The sequence below is a fragment of the Notamacropus eugenii genome, chromosome 4, assembly GCF_028372415.1.
Source record: "Notamacropus eugenii isolate mMacEug1 chromosome 4, mMacEug1.pri_v2, whole genome shotgun sequence".
NCBI classification, from domain to species: domain Eukaryota; kingdom Metazoa; phylum Chordata; class Mammalia; order Diprotodontia; family Macropodidae; genus Notamacropus; species Notamacropus eugenii.
In genome coordinates, this window is record NC_092875.1 from 72,742,819 (window position 1) to 72,768,440 (window position 25,622).

The window sequence follows — 25,622 nt, forward strand, 5'->3', positions numbered from 1 at the left end:
AACAACATAAAGGGGCAATTACTGCCTGAAAAAGCCATCAGGATAGATCTGCCCCAGAGGGCTAAACTAGGAACAATGTGTGGAAATCATACACAGGTAAATTTAGGTTGGGTCATAATGAAAACCTCCCTGATGTCAGACTTGTCTCTGAGCTACCTCAGGAGGTGTGGCATTTCCCCCTCACTGGAACCCTTCCAGCAAAGGCTAGAATGCTATTTGATGGGCTTGAGATACCTGGAGTTCTTAGTAAAGTGGGGGTTGGACTAGATGGCCTCTGAGGTCCATCCATTTCTGAGATAATGGCATTCCAAATCTGACATTCCATCTTCCAGCTCTGATGTTCCATGTTTTCAGGGCGCTCCTTCTGGCTCTGATGTTTCACGTTCTAGGGACCCTCCCGACTTTGACATTCTGTGTTCTAAGATCCTACATTGTCCCACATTCAGTGTTCTAAGATCCTTTCCAAGTTTGACGCGCTATGTCTGTAGTCTCTGCCCAACCCTGGCATTCTATGGACTATGCTCTGGGTATGGCTGGCAGCCCCCTTTCCAGGGTACTTTGGGGGCTTGTTCTTCCAATGCCTTTTCCTCTCTACCTCTGCCAGGCCAATGAACCCACCCTTCTGGCTCCAGGCATAGTTCTGGTTCCTCTTCCCTCCTTCCAGCATCACAGTCCTGAATGAGGCTGTCAAGGTTTCAACAGCCAGAGTCCTTTCACAATGAGCCTCTATTTACCCCACTCATCAAAGGCCCCGGAGGAGGCTGAGCAGCTGCCATTAAATAGAATCATTTCAATGACAGGACCATTGTGGGCCATGGGAGAGCCTTTCAGGGCTGTCTCAGTGACAAAGAGGGGCAGGAACAGCCAAACAAATCCCCAGGCAAGAGAAATGACACCGCGGATCATTGGATTGATGCTAACAACTCAGTCCCAGCTTCCCCCTCCCCTTTCTTCCTGCTCAGGCTCTGGCTGAGGGCCACTACCCTTCCCCAGCCATCAATCACTCAACAATTCTGTATGGCATGCTTGCAGAGTCATGGCGTCACTTCCCTGATGCCATGCATGGGCTTGGGCAGACTGTGGCCAACTTGGGGGGAGGGAGCAGCCTTCCTGGATGAGCCTACCTCCTCCTGCCCCCAAGTTTGTTTGGGGACACAGAAAAAGGGGGCAAAATCAAGGAACTGGGAAAGGAGTAGGCTTCACATTCAGTGCTTTTGGATATCAGGAGAGTGAGACCACCCTGAAAGGTTTGGAGTAGCTCAGGAGGCTTCCTGGAGGAGGTGAAGGAGTCTAAGACTTGGAGGGAACCTCAGAGGTCATCTGGTCATCCAGTTGCAGGCCATTGCCTGACTGGAGGCCACCTCCAGTCCTCCTGATCTCTATCTGGCCTCTGGACCCAGATGGCTCCGGAGGAGAAAGTGAGGTTGGTGACTTTGCACAGCCTTTCCTCACTTCCATCACTTCCCAGCATCATGGTCTTCTTCGAGAATGAAGGACAAACAGCCAACAACTGCCTGAGAGGGAGTCTTCTTTAGAGCATCTTGGCCCAGTAGAGGAGAAGGTACATCAAGGTATGAACCCCTTTCCTGTGACCCAGTTAGTCCGTGTTGGGTGACTGGGGAAAGACCCTTCCCATCTCCAGTCCCTTGTCAGGGGAAAATGAGGAGATTCAACTAGACGATATCTTCTGTCCCTTCTGGACTCTAAAAGACTGTGATCATAAGGGAAAGAAAACAAAAAATTCACCCATCTTCCTGGTACTCCAGCCTCCCTGCCTGGAAGCAGTTCCTAGCTTGGAAGCAAGTTTGTACCCTGTATTTAAGGCGTTACTGAGAGAAATAAAAAGCAATCTCTTCCACCAGGCTAACTCCCAAATATCTTTGTTTCCCAGCAGGGCTCTGGTGCTGGATGGGGGAGGGAATTGTGTTTCAGGGATGACTGGGGCCACCACTGTGATGGATTTTACTGCCAGGCTAGAAGCCTTTGAAAGATGGGGCTGGCCCAGCAGGTGTGATTCAAGGGGAGCTGGGAAGGGTTTGGGTCTCTAAAAATAAATCAGAAATAAAAGCAAAAGTTTACAACGCATTAACCTTCCCTGCATCCTTGGGAGGAAGGAACGATAGGGATTACTTTTTCCATTTTGCAGATGGGAAAACAGAGGCATAAAGAAGAGAGGTGACTGCTTAAAGGTTATGCTTCTAATAGTGTTTTTAAGGTTAATGAGGTCTGTATCCCGAGTCCTGAAACTCCACAGTTAGGGCTTCATTTCTTTGGTTTAAGCCTCAGGTCCTCATTGATGCAAACAAACCAAAACAAACCAAAACTCACTAGGGAAAGGTCCCTTCTTTAGCTGTTTTCTGCCATGGATGACATGACACGACTTCCACTTGACTTTGTTTTGAGTGAGGGAGGTGCAAGGTCAGCAGCCTCACTTCTCCTCCACTCACAGTCCTTCCTCACTCAAAACAAAGTCAAGTGCAAGTCATGTCATCATTTCTCTGATGGCATCATGGTCTTCTTTGGCAATGAAGGACGAACACAATCTGCCATTAGGATATTCTATCAATTATAAATAGAGAAGTTTTAGTTCCTGTACATAGAGAGCTTAGATTAGGTTAGGTTACATACTAGACTGAGGGTCCAGGTACACTTTGTCTCAGATGCCTCAGCCTTAGGATCTCAGAGCCAGGAGATAGAATGTCAACAAAGAAGCTGGTGTCACTGGATCAAGGTAGGGTACAGGGGTGTAAAGTATAAGAAGACTGGAAAGGTAGAGAAGGGACAAGTTCTGAAGGATTTTGTATTTGATCCTGGGGGGCATAGGGAGCCATTGGGAGTTTATTGAGTGGGGCGGGGTGTGACATTGTCAGACCTGTGATTTAAGAAAATTACTTAGGAGAATTGAGAATGGGTTGGACACAGGAAAGACTAGCAGTAGGAGGGCCCACCAGCAGGCCATTACAATAGTGGAGGAGAGAAATGAAGGCTTGCCCCAATGCGGTAGCAGCAGCAAAGGAGAGAAGGGGGTGTATTGCAAAGGTGAGATGGACAAGTCTTGGCAACACACTGGGAGGATGTGAGGATGACACTTAGACTGGGAGCCTGGGAGGATGGCAGTGACCTCAATAGTAATAGGGAAGTTTGGAGGTGGAGAGATTTTGGTGGGGAAGATGCTGAGTTCAGATCTGGCCATGTTGAATTCAAGTTTGGGATGTCTAATAGGCAGTTAGAGAGGCAGATCTGGAGGTCAACAGAGCAGTTAGGGTTGGATAAGAAGCCAGAACACTGGGCCTGGAGTCAGGAACACCTGAGTTCACATCTAGCCTCAGCCCTTTACTTGCTGTGTGATCCTGGGCAAGTCACTTAACCTCTGTTTGCCTCATTTTTCTTAACTGTAAAATGGGAATAATAACAGCACCTACCTCCCTGGGTGGTTATGAGGATCAAATGAGAAAATGCTTGTCAAGAACTTAGCACAATGTCTGGTGCACAGTAGGTCCTTATTTCCTTTTCCTTCCTCTTTCTCCTTCCCATAGAAGTGTTCTGAGAATCATAAGCACAGAGACGATCATTGAATTCATAGGAGTTGATGAGATCACCAAATGAAGGAGTATAGAGGTAGAAGAGAGGAGGGCCCAGAACAGAGCCCTGGGCTAGAGGGCATGATCTGAAGGAGGATCTAGCAAAAGAGATAGAGGTGAAGTGGTCACAGAGGTAGGAGGAGAGAGTGCACGCTCGTGCATGTGCGTGCATGTGTATGTGTGTATATATGCGCTCGCGCGTGGGTGGTGGTGGAAGGAGGGGGGAATGTCCTGAAAACCCAGGGAGAAGAGAATGTCAAGGAGGAGAGGGTGATGGACAGAGGTCAGGAAGATTGAGGAGGGAGAAAAGGCCATCAGACTGGACTCTTTGGAGAGAGCCATTCAGTTGGAAGGTAGACCATAGATTCAGTGGTGGGTAGTGACATGTTGTATACTGGGAATGAGCCTGGCTGGAACCTCTGAACAGGGGAAAGCCAGGATTCAAACTCTGGTTTTCCTGGCTCCAATTCCAGGCCTTTTCCCACTATACAATTCTGTAGGAAGTCCCAGATAAATACCAGGTTGTCTCAATATGAACTCTATTGAGTCTCTCTAGGTGGGGGATGGTGGGGCCCATGAGGGTGAGTGAGTTGCCTGTTGAGGCCAGACCTGTGTTGACTGGTAGAGTTGGAAAGGAGCAAGGGAGTCTGTCTCCCCTTCCCCCCAAACCACAGAGTAAATCAAGTGTCTGAATCCAAGGAATATAGTATAAGCAGAGTTGTTAATTGGGTTGTTTTCAGTCATGTCTGACTCTTCATGACCCCATTTGGGGTTTTCTTGGCAAAAATACTGGAGTCATTTGTCATTTCCTTCTCTAGTTCATTTTACAGATGAGGAAACTGAGGCAAATAGGGTTAAATGACTTCACACAGCTAGTAAGTGTCTGAGGTTGGATTTGAACTCAGGAAGATAAGTCTTCCTGACTCCAGGCCCAGTGCTCTGTGCACTATGGCACCCCCTAGTTTTCTGGTATAGGCAATCCCCGCCTACATTCCAAGATTATCTGACATTACTTCCCCTCATGCCCTTCCATGAAGTTTAGGTTCCTGCCAACCCAGTTGCCAGTACAGGCCATGCCTTTCCTACCTTATGCTTGGAATCAGACCACAGGCTCTCTAAACTGCACGGAACACCTTCCTCACCACAGCCCTGTGAGGGAGATAGGATGCCAACTATCATGCCCATTTTAGAGATGAGAAAACTGGGCCCAAGATGGGAAATAAAATATTGCCCAGGGTAATAAAAGTAGTGAGTGCAGCAGTCAGGAGTCACACCCAGGCCTTGTGACCCCAAATCCAAGAATGGTTGAAGTCCAAAAGCAAAATACATAAATAAATGAAAATCCCTTCCCAGAATCGGTCTTCTGGCTTGCCCTGTAAGCAGCTGTTTCCGTCACTGGGCTGATTTCTCCAACAAATCTCATTTTCACTGAGTCGCCAGGCTGCCACTGTGAGAAGTTTATTCTTGTAACTGCTTTGTTTCTGGGTCAGACCACTTTGCTCGCAAGGACTTTGATGGGCTCCAGCTTGGAGGAGGAGAGCAGGCTGCTGGAAGCTGATTATCTCTCAGGGAGTCAGAGCATGAAATGGGGGGGTGCTTCCCCCCTCAGCCGATAGGTCCCCGCCCCATCCCCTTTCTCCAGAGGGACTGCTTTCAGAATGTGCTCAAGCTGCTTTACTAGAGAATGCAAGGCCAAGGAGGAGGCCTCTCTGAAAGGCAGCAGCTGATTCCTTATTCCCCTAGGAAAAAGGGCTTAACTGTGTTGCCATAGCCCTGATTAGTAATGATGTTGGAAAGGGCTTGGCTGGGCTGGCCAAGGAGAAAAAGAATGTCAGAGCTATGGGAGACACAGAGTATCAGAGCTTAAAAACTTGAAATGTCAGGGTTGAAGGGGCCCTTAGAACCCAGCATGTCAGGGCTGGGAGGGCCCTTAGGACATAGAATGTCAGATGTGGGAGAGCCCTTAGAACACTGAATATCAGAGCTGGGAGGGACATGGGGATACAGAATATAAGATCTAGAAAGAACCTTATAAAATAGAACATCAGATCTGGAAAAGACCTTAGAATACAGAATGTCAGAGCAGAGAGGGATCTTGGCACCTAGAATATAGAACTAGGAGGGCCCTTAAAACAAAAAGCATATTTGGAGGTAACCTAATTCAGGTGGAGAAGGACCTTATAGCCTGGAACCCATCATTTCAGACGGATTGGGTAAAGGCCATCGACTGGAAGGGTCCCATGCCCAGTGGCCAGTAATATATTTGTTGACTGATGGAATGGTTTCGTGTTGGAGGTGACAAAGAATGTCTCTCTGATTCCAGGAGAGCAAATGACTAAGTGGAGAAGTCCGCTGGGAGCAGAACCCAGCAAAGTTGGCAATTAGAAATGGGAAAACTTATTAGGAGAAATTGATTTTTAAATTAGTGGGTTTGCTGAATGTCTCGATTTTCCCCCCTAATAATTGATGAGGGTGTGGGGAAAAAGCAAAGCAATTGCTTCACCAACTATGAATCCAGGGTCCAAAATGGCCTCCTTTTGATCCTGGGAGAGAAAGGGGCTGCAAAATCCTAGCGGCAGAAGCAGCCCAGAGCTTCCCAGGAGAGGAGTCCCACAGAGGATCTGAAGAGAAAAAGGCCTTTTAGCTTTGGGGAAGTGTATCATTCAAAATGTTAAAGCTGGAAGCAAATTTAGGAATCCTTATCTATCAGAGGGGGAAACTGAGACCAAGAAAGACCAGGCTACTGGGACAGGATGGAGAGACAGACCAAGCTATGATGAAGATAGATTGTGACCACCCTAAGAGTCTTACGTGGAACACTTGCTCAGATAGAAATGTCTAACCCAACCACCCTCACCAGCAGAAATGGTCCATTGATGCTCTTTCTCTCCCAGTTCCCCCAGTACTGAATCCCTATTGCCTAAGGATGAGCCACTCCCATCTACCTTAACCCTAGAGCTCCAGTGACCCACCCCAGATTTGCCCTTCTACCATGCCTCCTTAAATTATGAAAATCCCATTCTAAAATCTTAAAGCTTCCCTTCAGGTTACATTGTTTTCTCTCAGGTTCCAATTTATCTTCTGGCACTCACAGGGACCTGGGTGTGCCTTTTCTCACAGCCCCCACCTTCAATTCCTGTTCCAGGGTAGTGGCGGCCGTGGGGGTGGTGGTAGAGGTGGTGGTGGTGCTGGTGCTGGTGCTGGTGGTGGTAGTGGAGGTAGTGTCAGAATTCTTGTTCCCCACTGCTACTTCCAGACTCTCCCACTCTTGCTATTTATTATTTAGTCAACTCTAACCAACCTTTCCCATCCAATCCACATTCTGGTGGTGAATCCTCAGGACATTCTCTCTTTTTTCTCAGAATTGAATGTATGGCTGACAGTCTTTTCCTTCATGCCAGCTCTTACCACCTCAGCCTACATGTTGGTGTTCACAGAAATGCCTTAACCTTCCAATTTTACAATCTAATCAATTCCCATGACTCTAAATCCATATCACTTACATACAGGGATGACTCCACCATTAATTTGGCACCACTCCCAAGTGTTCCATTTTCTTGATCAAAAACTCTGAAATTCCTTTATCTGATCATAACCTTTCCTCCCAAACCTATTTGTCCTTGCCTGACCACTAATCCCTCCACCCTCAGGACTTTCCTAGGCTTTGACCTTTTCTCTTTCCTTAATTCCAACTCCTTAATTAAACATTATCTTCTCTCAAATCCCTGGCTTCCTTTTTCTATCTCTTCTCATGCATTGCCAAATGCCAGCCCTGATCTGGTCCCACGATCCGTTCCTGCTTACACACTGCTGAACAAAGCTAAAATAAGTCATGCAACATTGCTGACTGGGTCCACTTCAAATTTATGGTATCTAATCTCAACTGGGCTTCGTCGTAGCAAAGCAATCTTTTCGCTATTTGATTCTCTATCCCACTCACTACAGCAGCTGTTCCAAGACTCATCTCTTTGAGCCTCCCTTGACACCCCCTCCTCACAGATAAGGACCTCACTTCATACTTTACAGAGAAGATCAAGGCAACTCACCACAAGCTCCCTCTTTTCCCTTTCTTCCAATCTCCCAACCTCTTGACATCATCCCACACCATCTATGTATTTACTCCATCTCAGAAGGAAAAGGGGACTTTCTCCTTACTCCTCTACTGATGCTCTTAACCCCATCCCCCCTTGTCTTCTCCAACAAATTGCTCTCAATTATTCCTTCTTCCACTCAAATTTTTAATTTCTTCTTATCTACTGGTCCTTATCCCACAGCCCCTAAACACACCCTACTTTCCCCTATCTTGAATAAACCTTCACTGGACCACTGCCCACCCCACTGCTTTTCTTCTTACCTCTCTTATTTCTTTCCTAACCACATTCCCTGAAAAAACTTCTTTAGCCATGCATGGCACATATATATATATATATATATATATATATATATATATATATATATATATATATATATATATATATATATATATATAAAATCCCCCCTAGGGGAAGCTGAGGCAGTGAAATGCTTGAATTCAGAAATTCTGAACTGCAGTCAGGCTAAAGCTGATTAGATGAAAGTACTAGGTATGGTACAAATATGATGAGTTCCCAGGAGTGGGGGGGACTACCAGGCTGCTTAGGAAGGTAGAACAGGTTAGAAATGGAGCAGGTTAAAGAATCCATGCTGATCAATACTGGGATTGGGCTTTCACTTCCAACCTGAGAGAGATAGAGACACTCAATCTCAAAAGCAAAACCTCCAAATTGTAAACTGCTTATACTTGGTACCTACGTTCTCACTCTTTTCTAAACTTTCTGTAATCTGGCTTCCAAATTAATCACTCAACTGAAATTATTCTCTCCAAAGTTCTCAATGATCTCTGTCTGACTCTCTGTCTCTCTGTCTCTCTTTCTCTCTCTGTTTCTCAGATTTGTCTAAGCTAACAGGGGTAAATTAAGGTCCCTCACTATGATTTGCCTATTTCTTCTTGTTCATTTAACTTTTCCTGTAAGGATTTAGATGCTATACCATTGGTGTATATACATACACACATATATATTTAGTATTGATATTAATTGTCTATTGTACTCAGCACAATATAGTTTTCTTGCTTTACTTTCTTAATTAAATCTATTGATGCTTTTGCTTTGTCTGAGATCATGATTGCTACTCCCACCTTTTCAACTTTAACTGAAGCATAATAGATTCTGCTCCATCCTCTTATTTTAACTCTATGTATCATTTTGTTTTAAGTGGGTTTCCCATGAACAGCATATTGTTGGATTCTCCTTTCTAATTCATTCTTCTACTGTCTTCCATTTTATGGTGAGTTCAATCCATTCACTTTCATAGTTATGATTGTTAATTGTTAGCGTATTTCCCTTCATTCTACTTTCTTATATCTTTGCTTCTCTTTGTTTCTTGCCTTTTCTTTATGAAGAATATGGTAGTGAAAAAGAAGGAAAGACTGGACACTTATGCTCTAGGTTTGGTGCAGGGGTAGCGAACCTGAGACCTTGAGACCACATGTGGCCCTCTAGGTCCTCAGGTATGGCCTTTTGACTAAATTCAAACTTCACCGAACAAATCTCCTTGATAAAATGATTTGTTCTGTAGAACTTGGACTCAGTCAAAAGACTGCACCCAAGGACCTAGAAGGCCACGTATGGCCTTGATGTAGTGGGTTCTCCACCCCTGGTTTGGTATAGTCCTTTTCCGTTTTCTTGTCTCACTTCTTGACCAAAGCCCAATAATGGATCTTATCTTGTCTTTTCTTTAGAGTCTGTTTTCAAAATCTGCCCTCCTTGGTTAGACTTTCTTTTGCTTAGGAGTAATCCCTCACTTAATCCACCCCCTCTTTTATTCCCCCTTTTTAATTTCCCACATCTCTCCTGTTTCTCTATTTGGTAAAATGTAGTCCTATGCCCAATTGTGTGTGTATTCTTAGAGACTGCCACTTCTGATGCTTCCCACCTGTGGGACTTTGGGCAAGTCACTTAACATTTCTGAGTCTCAGTTTCCTCATCTGTAAAATGAAGGGGTTGGATTAGAAAGTTTCTGAGGTCCCTTCCAGCTCTAGAGCTATGGCCCTATAATAAAATAGAAGAAGAAGAGGAAGAAGAAGCAGCAGAAGGAGAAGAAGAAGCAGCAGAAAGAGAAGAAGAAGAAGAAAAGGAAAAAGAGAGGGAGAAGAAGGAAGAGGAGAAGGAGGAGGAGGAGAGCAGGACAACCATGATGATTTATGGGAATGTAAATGCAATAAAATAAAGGCAGTCTCTGCCCTCCCTCCAGGAGGTTAAAGACCACACCTAAAGGGGAGTCAAAGATTGGCCAGAGGAGAGGGAGATCGCTGTCTGGGAGTATGGTGGAAAAGTCCAGAGAGTCCAGAATGAAGGTGATGGAAGAATGAAGATAGGATTTGTGAGGGCATTTTCCTTAAATTAAAGGTTGTGGGAGCAAGTGGCCATGGGGAGGGGCAGAGTGACTTTCATTTCCCACCAGGCCTGCATGAACTCCTTTGCATTTCTTCATGGACCCCCAGGAATCTGATCATCCTGCAAGGTCACATGTACTGTCTTTTATTCTTTTTATTATTTGTATCTTGAGTGCTTACCACTGTGCTTAGAACCTTTTGTTGATGTTGAGTCATTTCAGTTGTGTTTGACTCTCTGTGACCCCATTTGGAGTTTTCTTGGCAAAGATACTGGAATGGTTTCCCATTTCCTTCTCCAGTTCATTTTACCGATGAGGAAACTGAGGCCAACAGGGTTAAGTGATTTGCCCAGGCTCACACAGCTAGTGAGACTGTATTTGAACTCAGGAAGGTGAGTCTTCCTGACTCCAGGCCCAGTGCTCTATCCATTTTGCCATCTAGCTGCCCTTGGCACACAGTAGGTACTTAAATAGTTATTGACTATCAGAGTGAAGAGGCCCCAGAATTTATAGATGAGACTTGAGTTTGAATCCTGGCTCTAACATTTACTAGCTCTGTGACCTTAAAAAGGTCACTACCCACTTTGGAGTCTCAATTTAAAATCTTTAAAATAGGGGCGGAGCCAAGATGGCGGAGTAGAAAGACGCACATACACATAGCTCTGAACCCACAACCCATAGAACAACTACAAAGAAGCAACTCACGGCAAATTCTGCACCCAGAGGCCATAGAACGTTGGAGCGAGGGAGATTTCTCTTCCGGAGAGACCTGCAAACCTCTCGCAAAAGGTCCTTTGCTCTGCGGACTGGGCGCTGGGACTGGGAGCTGAGTACAGCCCTGCTGCGGCCGCGGCACCGAGAGGAAAAGATCCGAGCAGGCTTCAGGGACGGGATCTCCAGCCGCCGCACAAGTCCCTCCACACACAGGTGACGGGGGTCGGTGAGAGAGTCTCTTTGGCGGGTCGAGGGGGGAGTGGGGTGCCCCCATGGCTCAGGCCCCTTCGGGAGGCAGAAGCTGAGGGGCGGCGGCAGACAGGGGCTCCCCAAGCAGGCAGGAGCCTGGATCCATTGTTGAAGGTCTGTGCATAAACTCCCTGAGGGAACTGAGCCTGAGAGGCGGCCCTGCCCTGACCTGAGCACCTGAACTTAATCTCACACTGAATAGCAGCCCTGCCCCCGCCCAAAGCCCTGAGGCTGGAAGCAGCATTTGAATCTCAGACCCCAAACGCTGGCTGGGAGGATCAAGAGGTGAGGTGGGTGTGAGGAGAATATTCAGAGGTCAAGTCACTGGCTGGAAAATGCCCAGAAAAGGGAAAAGAAATAAGACTATAGAAGGTTACTTTCTTGGTGAACAGGCATTTCCTCCCTTCCTTTCTGATGAGGAAGAACAATGCTTACCATCAGGCAAAGACACAGAAGTCAAGGCTTCTGTGTCCCAGCCCACCCAATGGGCTCAGGCCATGGAAGAGCTCAAAAAGAATTTTGAAAATCAAGTTAGAGAGGTGGAGGAAAAGCTGGGAAGAGAAATGAGAGACATGAAGTCAAAGCATGAACAGCAGATCAGCTCCCTGCTAAAGGAAACCCAAAAAAATGTTGAAGAAAATAACACCTTGCAAACTAGCCTAACTCAATTGGCAAAAGAGGTTCAAAAAGCCAATGAGGAGAAGAATGCTTTCAAAAGCAGAATTAGCCAAATGGAAAAGGAGATTCAAAAGCTCACTGAAGAAAATAGTTCTTTCAAAATTAGAATGGAACAGATGGAGGCTAAGGACTTTATGAGAAAGCAAGAAATCACAGAACAAAGCCAGAAGAATGGAAAAATGGAAGATAATGTGAAATATCTCATTGGAAAAACAACTGACCTGGAAAACAGATCCAGGAGAGACAATTTAAAAATTATGGGACTACCTGAAAGCCATGATCAAAAGAAGAGCCTAGACATCATCTTTCATGAAATTATCAAGGAAAACTGCCCTGATATTCTAGAACCAGAGGGCAAAATAAATATTCAAGGAATCCACAGAACACCACCTGAAAGAGATCCAAAAAGAGAAACTCCTAGGAATATTGTGGCCAAATTCCAGAGTTCCCAGGTCAAGGAGAAAATATTGCAAGCAGCTAGAAAGAAACAATTCAAGTATTGTGGAAATATAATCAGGATAACACAAGATCTAGCAGCCTCTACATTAAGGGATCGAAGGGCATGGAATAGGATATTCCAGAAGTCAAAGGAACTAGGACTAAAACCAAGAATCACCTACCCAGCCAAACTGAGTATAATACTTCAGGGGAAAAATTGGTCTTTCAATGAAATAGAGGACTTTCAAGCATTCTTGATGAAAAGACCAGAGCTGAAAAGAAAATTTGACTTTCAAACACAAGAATGAAGAGAACCAGGAAAAGGTGAACAGCAAAGAGAAGTCAGGGACTTACTAAAGTTGAACTGTTTACATTCCTACATGGAAAGACAATATTTGTAACTCTTGAAACATTTCAGTATCTGGGTACTGGGTGGGATTACACACACACACATGCACACACGCACACATACATAGAGACAGAGTGCACAGAGTGAATTGAAGAGGATGGGATCATATCTTAAAAAAAAAAAAGAAAAGCATTGAGAGAGAAAGATATTGGGAGGAGAAAGGGAGAAATTGAATGGGGCAAATTATCTCTCATAAAAGAGGCAAGCAAAAGACTCATTAGTGGAGGGATAAAGAGGAGAGGTGAGAGAAAAACATGAAGTCTACTCTCATCACATTCCACTAAAGGAAAGAATAAAATGCACACTCATTTTGGTATGAAAACCTATCTTACAATACAGGAAAGTGGGGGATAAGGGGATAAGCAGGGTGGGGGGGGATGATAGAAGGGAGGGCATGGGGAGGAGAGTGCAATTTGAGGTCGACACTCATGGGGAGGGATAGGATCAAAAGAGAATAGAAGTAATGGGGGACAGGATAGGATGGAGGGAAATATAGTTAGTCCTATACAACACAACTATTATGGAAGTCATTTGCAAAACTACATAGATTTGGCCTATATTGAACTGCTTGCCTTCCAAAGGGAAGGGGTGGAGAGGGAGGGAGGTAAAGAAGTTGGAACTCAAAGTGTTAGGATCAACTGTCGAGTAATGTTCTTGCCACTAGGAAATAAGAAATACAGGTAAAGGGGTATAGAAAGCTATCTGGCCCTACAGGACAAAAGAGATGACAGAGACAAGGGCAGAGAGGGATGATAGAAGAGAGAGCAGATTGTTCATAGGGGCAATTAGAATGCTTGGTGTTTGGGGGGGGAGGGGAGAAAAGGGGAGAAAATTTGTAACCCAAAATTTTGTGAAAATGAATGTTAAAAGTTAAATAAATAAATTTAATTAAAAAGATAAAAAAAATAAAATCTTTAAAACAGGGATAATAACCTCTGGACGGCTTCAGTGAGATAGTATGTGTAAAGAGCTTGGAAAAACTTTCTTTTCCAAGTTGAACTACATCTTTAAAAGTGAACTATAAGGAAGGACAGTGCTGCTAGGGGGTGGATCCTGGCTTAGAATCAGGAAGTCCTGAGTTCAAATGTGACCTCAGACATGTATTGCCTTTGTGACCCTGGGCAAGTCACTTAACCCTCTTTGCCTTAGTTTCCTCATCTTTAAAATGGAGTGGAGAAGGAAATGACAAACCATTCCAGTATCTTTGCCAAGAAAATCCCAAATGGGGTTACAGAGAGTTGGACTTGACTGAAACAAAGCATTAGGAGAGACTGAAAGTCCATCCATTCCTCTTGGTTCCTTTTCTTGTTGCCTGGAGAGATGGAATATCTGGAAGCCTTCCTGTTTGCAGCGTTTCCAGCTGTTCTTCTGCCCATGAGCTTGCCTTGGATGCCTCATATCTCAGCAGTCCCTGGGGAGCATGAACTACTCCCCATCCTCCCTCCACCCCAAGTCAGTAAATATATAGATTCTAGAATTTAGAGCCTTGGAGGCCATTTCAAGCCCTTTAATTGACAGGTCTCCCCAACATTTCCCACTGAGGAGCACAGATGTGATTCAAACCCAGGTGCCCTTTCCAGTGGCTCCACTGTGCCAGGAGTCGGATCTCTGGCCTTGAGGGCCCTGGGGGATGGGAGGGGAAGGGCTGGAGGGTCCCCAGCTCAGGCCCAGGAGCTGAGCAGAGATGATGAATGACTCAGCGGCGTTCCTTCTGCTCCATGGAGGTTCTAAGGAGCTCACTTGGGCACAAACCTGAGTTTAAGGGCGCACCACAGACAAAGAGCCGCCAAGATCTGATAATAAAATCTGTTTGGAACAGCTGTCTGGTGACAAGTATAATAAAGTGTATTAATGGGGTCATTATTATTCCCTAATTAAAAGCTAATAACGAAGAGTTAATTGCCTTTAAAAGATGAAACACAGCAATGGAAAGGATTTATCTCTGTTTTTCTTTGCTTCCCTGGCTGGGCTGATATTTCCAAACTAATTAATTGAATCAAATCTTATAGAAAACGAATAATCTCCCTGGACCAGTCCGAGTCATTGAGTTAAGAGGCGTTTGTGGAGTTGGAGGGATTTTGGAGAATCTCTCTAGGGCTACTCATTGTCACCATCCCCAGCCAGTGGGTGAGTCCTTCTGTGCTTGGGTGAGAATGTGTGAGCGTGTCTGTGAAATGGAGATTTAGGTTCAGATAATAATAGCCAACTTCAAGGTTTGCAAAACACTCTTTATATATACTATTATCTCATTTGAACCTCACAAAAGCCCTGTGGGGGGAAGTGCTGTTATCACCTTCATTTTAAAAGTGGGGAAACTGAGTCTGGAAGCCGCTTACATGAACGTTGCCCAGGGTCATATAGTTTGGAGGTTTCTGAAGCAGTTTGGACTCAGATTTGCCTGCCTCTAGGCTCAACATTCTACCCACTGTGCTACAGAAAGTGGTAGACCTTGAAGTATATGGTTCAGGGTCTTGGTCTAGGGAGAAGTGCTGACCTGGTAGGCCCTTGCCAATATAGATGTTTTCTGGGTAGGTCTCCCACCAACTGCCCATCCAGTACTAGGTACCCTACAGATGTTCTTTTACCTTTCAAGGTATTCTTGATGTTAATGTAAGTACTAGGAATCCCTTTAGACTTTCTTCTATGGAGCTAGATATTCTTGAGGCTAACTGTTAATTCAATACTATATGGAAGGATAAGATAATAGAAGAATAGACATTATTATTAATTCATATTATAGACATATTATAGAAGAATAGACATTATTAATTCCTATTATAGACATGGAGAAGAATAGATGTTCTTCTACTCCTCTAGGTGTTCTTGATGCTCTGCACCCATAGAGATTTCTTTTTGGTGTCAAACACCCATCCAGGTATTTCTATCTGGTTCTTCCATCCATCTATTCTTGACCTTGTCTTCATATTCTGGTGGACTCACTTTTAGCTATCATTGAGACTTTTTTGGCCGGGGTGAAATAGCCCAATGACAACTTGTTCCTATAAGCTGGAGATGTTGACCAGACTTCCCTGTGGTTGGTGGGGAGATGGATAGTAAGGTGTTTCATACATAGGTCTAAGGGAAGTGCTGATGAGTCCTTTTTTGATTATTCATGGATGAATGCAACTATCTAATCAGTTATTTAATTGGTCTTCCTCTGACCTCCACTGTGTGCCCAGGCCTAGGCTATATTCTGTTATTATAGGATTTAAAGTTTAAAGAGAATTTAGAGATTATCTAGTGCAACTCCCTCATTTTACTCATAGGAAAAGAGGCCTAGCAAAAGGAAGGTACTTGTCTTGTGTTACAGATATTCAGACTGCAAACCAAGTGTTCTTTCCATCCCATGGTGCTGCGCTGAAGTGCTATGGGACAGATCTGGGCTCCTCTATGTCTTCAGGCCATTCCTGGACTCACATACAGAACCAGCTAACTCTCAGCCTCATATGGAGGGAGCTAGGAGCTGGGCTGGTCCATCCTGCAGGAGCTGGAGGACAAAGATCCTTCTCTTCTCTGGATGGAAGGGCCAGGAGGTTCAGGAATAAGCTGGTAGGTAGAGGGCATGCAGGGGAAGATGAGGCTGGAAAGGTGGAACAACATAGGACTAGAGTGTGGGACCTAACACTTGTCTGTGAAATTTGACCTTCAGGGTGGAGAATAGGTAAGGCAGACAAAGGGAGAGGTCAGCTAGGGTGCCTCTGAGGGTTGAGGTTATGACTGAGTACATGACTACAGTAGAAAGACCACTAGATCTGATACCAGAAGTTAACATGTGCTCCTTCTTTCCTGAGGCCAACAATTTCTTTCTCTAAGACAGTTTTCTCATCTGTAAAATGGGAAGGGTTATCTCTAAGGTTCCTTCCAACTCTAAATCCTATGGCCTTGCAAGCTCTTGGCAGTTAGGTGGCTCAGTGGACAGAGTTGTTTCTGGAGTCAGGACGACCTAACCTCAAATCTAGCCTCTGACCCTTACTAGCTATGTGACCCTGGGCAAGTCACTTATCCTCTGCCAGTCTCAGTTTCTTTAAGTGTAAAACGGGGATAATAACAGTGCCTCCCTCCCAGGATGGTTGTGAAGATCAAGTGAGATAATTATTGCAAGGTGTCTGGCACCCAGAAGGTGCTTAATAAATGTTTGCTTTCTTTCTGGATTCTGGCATCTGCTACTCTAGGTCCATCCATGGGGGGATGGGAAGAAGATGGGGTGTAATTAGGCCCTCATTAACTCTTAGGGTAAAGGGTCTCAGAGGAGAGAGGTGAGGGAGGTAAGGCCTCAGGTGGGTGCTTTGGTTGGTCTCAGGATTTCATGTCAATTCCTGATGCAGCTGCCATGTTTCTTTGGGCCCATCTCATCCTATCTCCTATGCCTCAGCCTCTCCATATACAAAATGAGGGACCCTGGACTCTGCATGAACTTGGGCAAGTCTCTTCCCCTCTTGGTATTTCATCTTCTCATTTCTAAGGTTCCTTTCCAGCTCTGACATTCTGTGTTCTAAGACCCTCCCAGCTCTGACATCCTGGGTTCTAAGACAAAGGTGCCAAATACTCGTTCCACAGGCAGCACCAGTCCCCATTACAGCCCAAACTGAATTAAAATGTAATTGGGGAAGATTTAACAAAATAAATACAAGCATAATAAAACACTGATAATGTTAAGATGTGGTTTTCTAAGTCAATCTGTGCCCTGCAGGGCTCCTAACGTATGCTCTAGTGGTTCTATGTGAGTTTGACACCACTGCGGGAACTGTCCAGCTTCAACATTATATCATCAATATTACTCTCATTTCTAACAATGGATGTTCTGAGGGCCTTTCCAGCTGGGACAGTCTAGGTTCTAAGAGCACCTCTTGTGTTCCATGTTGCAAAAGTAGGTTGACTGATAAGCAGAACAAGGAGAGGCCTTTGAGGTGGGCATGGGGTGGAATTTCTCCCTCTGTTTCAGGAAAAGAGTGGGTGGAGAAGGATGTTCTAGACATGAGGGTAGCCTCAGGAGTCTGACATCTTCAAATCCTATTTCTATCCTGTCCTTCTCCTCTTATTACCCTCCTGTCTAGAGGCATTATCCCCAGCCTAGCATTCAAAGCCCTTCACATCTTGGCTGTGCCCTTCCATTTTCTAGTTTATTGCTCCGTGTGAGCCACCTCCTGGGCATCAGTCAAGTGAAGTCTCAGATCCAGGTACCTGGGACCCAGGGAGGTTGATTCCTCCCAATATTCCCAGAATCCATTCTATTCCCCTCCACCTTCCCTGAACACTGGGTCTTGGTTCCCTTCTTGCTGCTTTCCTGTTGGGTCTTCCCATGAACTGAGACCTTCCTCTGGTCTACCCCAACCCCCAGGCCCAGCAGCTCCACTTGAAAAATAACACACACACACACCCTGAGCATTCTTTATGGGGAGAAGATGAAGCTAGCTGCCTGAAGACATTCCCTTTCAGATTTTGACTTAAATCAAAAACTTGGGTGGGTAATGAGGCGTGAAACATATTGTCAAGAACCTACTCAGTTGGGATACTTTATCTAGCTGCCAAATGCTGCTTGAAGGCTTAAGACGACTGAGCATCTTCCTGGCTCCTTTCCTCATGGACCTCCCCCACCCCAGCCAACCCTGTCCCTTGAGCCCCACCTTCCCCAAGAAGGCCTCCATGATTATCCCAGTATCTCACAGGCATTCTTCCTTCCCAGACGGAAGGAAAGTTATTAAAATAGCTAACACTTCTATAGTGCTTACTATACACTAGGCACTGTGCTGAACGCTTTGCAATTATCTCATTTGATTCTCACAACAATCTTGGGAGGTGGATGCTGTTATTATCCTCATTTTACAGATGAGGAAACTGAGGCAAATAGAGGTTACAAGACTTGCCTAGGGTCACAGTAAGTGTCTGAGGCTGTATTTGAACTTAGGTCTTCCTGACTCCAGGCCTAGAGCACTATCCATTTCACCATCAAGCTGACAAAGCTATATAAGGATGGAGAAGTAACATGGTGCCAACTTGAAAATAGCCTTGAATGACAGATGAAGATGTCTGAACTTTACTGAGTAGAAGAAGGGTAGAATCAGGTCTGTGAGTAATGACTGAGGAGAGAAGGAATGTGGGGGGCATTGGGAAGCTATTGCAGTGTTTTGAGGGTAACTTCCTTAATGGGGATAGAAGAGCTATTCCAAAGAATGATGTGGAAGGTTGCTTAGGTTAGTTCTAGTTTGCATTAGAAAGTAGAACTTGGCACAATAGATGGAGGCTGTGTACAGGTAAATTTGGGATTGATTTGGGTTTCTTAACTGAAAAAGTCAATGGAATTTTGTTTTCATACTCCTTGGCCTCAGTGCAGGGTCTGGTGGTATTGATAATCTCCTCCTTTGGGATGCTCTTTTTCTGTTGACTCACCCTTAGTTCTGCTCCTACCTGTCTGGCAGCTCCTCCTCTGCCCCCTTTGTGGGTCATCCCCCATCTCTAGTCCCCGTAAGCATGAGTGTCCTGGGCTCACTTCTCTCCTTTTCCTGTGCTTTTTTGGTGACTGTATCAGCTCCCAAGGGGTCAATGATCATCTGTACTCAGTCACCTGACAAATCTATATCCAGCCTTAATTTCTTTCCTGAGCTCCCAGCCTGTCTTGCTCACTGCCTAGACATTCACCTGCAGATCCTGTCAACACCTCAAGCTCATCATATTCCAAGGGGATGAGACTCCTCATGAGCCAGGACTCCCTGGCTAAATCCACCTTCCCTCCCTTCCTTACCTCTGCTGAGAGTCACTGAATTCACCACTTCAGGACCCTCCTTGATGCTTCCCTCACCTTTGCTCCCAACACCCAACAGGTTGCCAAGTCCTACCAATTCTTCCTGTTGTATTCATGGTCTTTCTTCCACTAACACAGTCAACAAATCCTCACTCAGGCCCCTGTTACCTCTAATCAGAATATTCTAACAACATTCAAATTGGCCTCCTGTCTCCAATTCATCTTTTACCCAGTTGCCAAAATAATTTACTTAAGGCTGGTCACGCCACTCTCCTGCTCAAAAGCCTTCAATGTCTCCCTATTGCCTATAGGATAAATTACAGAAAACTCAGCTTGGCATTTAAGTTGATTGCCCCTTATCTTTCTAGGTTTTTCTACTTTTGTTCCCTTTAATATAGTCCTTGTTCCAGATAACTGAGCTTTTTTTTTTTTAAATTAACCAAGATTATATTATTTCTTGTTTGGTGGCGAGGGAGGGGAAGGAAAGATGCATTTAATAAGTGCCTACTATGTGCTAAGAGTTTTACAAATATTATCTCATTTGATCCTCACAACAACCCTGCTATTATCATCCCCATTTTATATTGGAGGAAACTGAGGCAAACAGAGGCTAAATGGCTTGTCCAGGGTCACACAGCTAGTGAGTGTCTGAGACTGGACTTGAACTCAGATCTTCCTGACTCCAGGCCCAGTGCTTCATTCACTGTGCCACCAGCTGCCTCATCTTATGAACAAGTGGTATATTTTTGAAATGCAAGTATTACAAAGAGCCAACATCTTGAATGCGGACAAGCTGTTTGGCTTCCTACAAAATCCCACTAATTCTCCATTTAATGAAATCACGCTCACTTCACATCTGATAGATAATATTTTCCAAGATGTTCACATCACATTAACAAAGTTATTCCTGTGAGGGGACTTCCCTGATCGCTTTTGACTGTCCATGCTTTTCTCTCCATAGAGGAAGCCTATCAGCACCTTGTTGAACACAAAAGACAACTCCTGGATTAATCTCGGTGACTGGAGCTGGGTCGAGGTTATTTTTGTTATTTGAGTCCCAGGACAATGCTTTCTGAGGGGAACAGTCACGCTGGGTGCTAGCCTATAAGGGTAAGCTGAGCAAGAGTTTTATATGCTTTACATTCATTCCCTCGTTTTTTTTCCACTTTCAGGAGGATGGGCCAGAGTAGATCAGGACAAAACAGCAGAGTGGGGGCTCAGCTCTTGGCAGGGAGGCAGGTAAAAGCGGGAAGCAAGATGGCTGTCCTCCATCACCTACCTAGAAACCTGGAGGGCCTACCTTGAGACAGAAGCTCATGGCAGCTGTATTTGCTGACTCTTCAGAGGTTGAGAGAAGAGATCCTGAGAGGGGCCTTTGTTGGATCTAGGGACAGTCGCATTGGAGGGCATCAAAAGTCCTCACAGAAATATACCCTTGTTCACATGGCCCAAGAAAAAAGTTCCTGGGTAATATCAATTCCTGAACCGCTGCCTCCTCATTAAAGGATGGGAGATCCTCCAAGCAGTGTGATGCCAAAATCTAGGTTCCTAACCAGAGGAGAGAAATTTCCTGGGCAGCTCCAGCCTTGGGAGTTACCCTAAGTTCAAGAGTTCAGGGACTTTTCCTTCTGGAGAGAGAAAGGGAGTTCCTGAGTAGAGAAAAGGGTGTACAAAGGGTCTGAGGTTTGCTACCACAACCTCCACTATTACTGGGAGTTATGATGGGAAGGAGAGGGCAAGGGAAGATCACCTTTCTAGCAGCTCTGAAGTATATTTGTCTTTTGGTGGAGTCTAAACCACTAGGTGTCACCATCAGTCTTGAAAGATCTGTGTAGGACCCTGTTAGAGAGATGGATTTCATTAGAAATATTAGGGTTTGGCTTTGTCAGCAACTCTGGGTTTATTTCCTTCCCAAGAAGAATCCAAATCAGGAATGTGCTAGTAAATATTTAACAATCAGTTCTGAGTGGGTAGGAGGGTGGGCTATATATGCATGACACAGTTTCAAATTTAACTGCATTATTAACATTTTCTCCATCATTTTGTTGAGTCCAGACAATTAGCAAAACAATAAATCAAGTCCTAATTTGTAATGTTGGCCTATTTCCAAGGAGTGTTAATACTAAAAATTTTACAATCAACTGTGTTGAATTGGTACAAGTTGGCTTCAGCATACTATAGGCCCAAACCATGCTGCGTTGATGAGTTGAGAAGACCCTACAACTTCAGTAGAAAAGGTAGCATGCACCAAATAGGGAAGAGAACTGTGCTAAATGCTTTATATGTTGTCTGCAACTGTTTACGAGTTTGAGCCCATAAATCATTCTGCATCTTTTGTAGAATGAAATATGGGCTGTTCTCTACCCAATATGCATTTGTTACCCTGAATGCTTGTATAGGAACTGAGTATCCTGTTATCCACATTTATGGAAATTCAGGCATATGCTGTATATAAACTATAGTTGGAGATTTTTCCAGAGTAGACTTTGAATGGGGGCAATAAAGAGTTAAAAAGGAAACACCATCTCCCCCAAGATCAGAGCTGGTCCAAGGGAGACCAGAGCTTGGTTGGGGTGGGAGGAAAGAATATCCTAAACCATGAGTTATAGCAGAAAAAAACCAAAACTGTACTCCTGCCATCAAAAGATGGCAATGTTTCAGAGACGCAGTTCTATCGTGGGGGCATGGCTTGATTTAGGAAGTAATTGTACTGAAAGAGAAAATGGAGACCAAAGATAGGTAATTAAAGCGTTAAGACATTAAAATACATGGTCATGACTCCAAATTGTGAATTGTGTTATGCTTCATTTAGTATAATGTAAAAACTGCCCGGGGAATGTTACGTCTGCTCTGCACTGGAAGGCTGGTGACTCCTTTAGTCAACATGTCATTAATTTCGGGTTGTACAGAAAAATAAACAACCTGTACCTGATTTCACCTCTAAAAAATGCTCTTATGCTGAAATAAACAGGCTTTTAAAGGTAGAGTGAGGAGGATCCTCTCCTTTCTCCAAGGTGTGTTTTTAGAGCTACTACAAATTTTACACTTATAAAAGGGTTGGTGAAGACATTCCTCTTGAGGATATGAGAAGGGAGGTCCCAGGGAACCCTAATAAAAGAAAAAAAGAGCATTTTTCTTTCTTTGCTACTGAAGCAGGGCCTCCTTTTTAAAAAAAATCTCTTGTTGGGTTTTTTGTTTGTTTCTCCATTTTCTGCCTGGTCAATTTTTCCTGTTTCTTTTCTTTTTGTATCTTTTTGCTGGGCCCATAGGTTTTTGCCTTCCCTGCCACCTTTCTTTGGTTTAGGGTTGGTTTTTGCAGAGACTAAGGCTTCCCTTCCCTTATTTCCTCTTGAGTAGAATGGACCTGGGGGCAGCTGAGTGGCACAGTGGATGGATTGCCAGGCTTAGAGTCAGAAAGACTCATCTTCCTGAGTTCAAATCTGACATCAGACACTTCCTAGCTGTATGACCCTGGGCAAGTCACTTAACCCTGTTGCTTCACTTTCCTCATCTGTCAAATGAATTGAAGAAGAAAACGGCAAACCAGTCCAGTATCTTTACCGAGAAAACCCCAAATGGGATCATGAAGAATTGACTTTACTTTTTTGAACTTAGCTGAGAATTTGGGTTAATTTCCATTTCCGGGGCCTTTGGCATTTTGGTGGGGGACTGCAGGGTCAGAGTAGGAGAAGCAGAGGAGGAGGGTAGGCTACAGCAAGCTCCTTCTCTGAAGCCCTGCCTGCTCCTCCTTGCTCCTCCTTTCCACTGCCTGTGCTCTTGGTCTCTTGAGGGGTAGGGAATGGGGGTGGAGGGGCAGAAGACTGAAAAATAACTCAGCATTCCATCTCTCCCTCCATGCATTTGCATGAACATCTCCCACACCTGCCAGGGATAAATGTCTTATCTCTCCTTTCAGAATCCTGGTCTTCTTTCAGAGCTCAGCTTGGCTGTCACCTCTGTAAAGCCTTCTCTATTTTCTTACAGTTATTAGTGTTTTCTGGGTCCTCACATGGATTCTTCACCACTCTTCCTCTTCTCTATTAGCAGAATGGAAGATCCTTGAGCATAGGAATTGCTTTATTTTTGGTTAATTCTACAGCCGTTTGTCCCTTGGACTTGGAGTCAGGAAGACCTGGGTGGGAATCCTGTCTTCATAATTTACCAACTGTATGACCCTGGACAAATCACCTAACTAAGATGAACCTCAGTTTCTTCTATAAAATGGGAGTGATGATAGCACCTACCTCACAGGGTTGTTGTGAGGATATGTATGTAAGATGTTTTGTTGTAGCTGTCGAGTTGTTTTTCAGCCATGTCCAACTCTCTATGACCTCATCTAGGGTTTTCTTAGCAAAGATACTGGAGTGGTTTGCCATTTCCTTCTCCAGCTCATATTACAGATGAGGAAACTGAGGCAAGGAGTGTTAAGTGACTTGCCCAGGATCACATAACTAGTGTCTAAGGCCATATTTGAACTCAGGAAGATGAGTCTTCCTGCCTCTAGGCCTGAAACTCTATCTGCTGCACCCCCCACAACCCACCATGGTACTTGACAAACCTAAAGTGCTATAAAACAGTGAGCTCTTATTTTTAGAATTACTATTTCATTCTCCACTTTTTAAAAATGGAGTTCAGATAGAAACAATTCTGGGACAAGTCATTATCCTACTATTATTCTTTTATAATTAGTCTTCTTCAAGCTATTTCATAAGTAGAAAAAAATGACTGCTTTTAAAAATTGAATAAAAGTTTTGGGATGTAGACTTGTCTTCTGTGGGTTTCCCTGAAAACACTCTCAGAAAAATTCCAGTATCAGACAGAATGAAATGGGTATTATGCACCTCATCCCATTTCCATCTGATAGTGATTTCTCCTGTTAGGTTTCTATATTTTGAAAGTTTTTCATTCAATGTAGCTTGGAGATTATGAGTATTTGATATGGATCCATTTATTAAAAGCACTGTTTTTACTCTTCTATGGAACAATGTTATATCCAAGAGATTGCAAGCAACAGTTCAGTTTGTCAAGATACTCCAGTAGAGTCTATTTCTTGAATTCTCGGGAAAATTTTGAAGTCTGTATTTGTAGTATAGAGATTTTTCTGAAAAATAGAGAGTTTCTGACTTAACCTCTCCTGTTCTTCCAGTCTTTTAATCATTACTCCTTCTGAAACTGTGGCAGCGGTGGCTAGGTGGTACAGTGGATAGAGCACCAGTGCAGGAGTCAGGAGGACCTGAGTTCAAATCTCACCTCAGACACTTGACACTCACTAGCTGTGTGACCTTGGGCAAGTCACTTAACCCCAGTTGCCTCCTCCTGGGTCATCTCTAGTCATCCTGATGAATATCTGGTCACTGGATTCAGATGGCTCTGGAGGAGAAGTGAGGCCGGTGACCTGCACAGCTCCCCCTCACTCAAAACAAAGTCAAGTGCAAGTCATGTCATCATTTCTCTGATGGCATGGTCTTCTTCAGCAACGAAGGACAAACACACACTTCCCTTACTCCTTCACACATACTCTTTGATCCAGTGACACTGGATTCCCAGCTGTTCCATGAACAAGACACTCCTATCTCTTGGCTTTGGGCATTTTCTCTGGCTGTCCTCCATGCCTGGAATACTCTCCCTCCTCTACTCTCACTACTGACCTCCCTGGCTTCCTTCAAGTCCCAACTAAAATTCCACCTTTTACAGGAAGACTTTCAGTGCCTTTTCTCTGTTAATTGTTTCCTATCTATCCTGCACATAGCTTGCTTTGTGTATGTTTGTTTGCATGTTGTCTCCTCCTTTAGAGCTCCTTTAACTCTTTTTGTATATATATATATATATATATATATATATATATATATATATATATATATATATATATATATATATATATGTGTGTGTGTGTCTACCATTTTTTTTTGGCATTATCTACATTGATCAATAAATCTGGGCTTCTTAAGCAGAACTTCTAATTTCTGATGGTGATGACCTGAATTGCCATCATAAATTCCTCTGTTTTTTATAAACAAATCCTCATGACTCAGCCCTTCATTTGGGCTTCTTTGGGTTTGGGGCCCTGCAGATGGATGTCACCCATGGAGCGCATTTGGATTCCATTTTTGTGTCTTAGTCACTGCATAGACTCTGCCCACTCCCATTCAACAAATGCAGTGGCATGTATACACCTCTTGCCAGATTTCACCATTGCCTGGTGACGTGATGGCAGCTTGTGCCAAAGATATTTCTGTAAGTTTTAACCTGTTTATCATGTACTCTGAGTACACCCATCAATACCCTTCTTCCTTGTATATGAGGAAGTGTTATTGTGTTTGCTGTTGTTATTTTCTTTGCATTCCTAACCCCTACGCACTCTCTAAATGTTAGGATATTGAAT

The 25,622-nt window shown here is 44.2% G+C and overlaps 1 long non-coding RNA gene across 1 annotated transcript; it reads left to right on the plus strand.

Annotated features, from left to right (window-relative positions):
- Positions 1-4: 4 nt before the first annotated feature.
- On the plus strand, positions 5-20,726 carry LOC140498170 (uncharacterized). The gene is made up of 3 exons (XR_011965011.1): positions 5-96; positions 1,469-1,571; positions 20,413-20,726. It is a non-coding gene; the product is annotated as an uncharacterized lncRNA (long non-coding RNA).
- Positions 20,727-25,622: the final 4,896 nt, after the last annotated feature.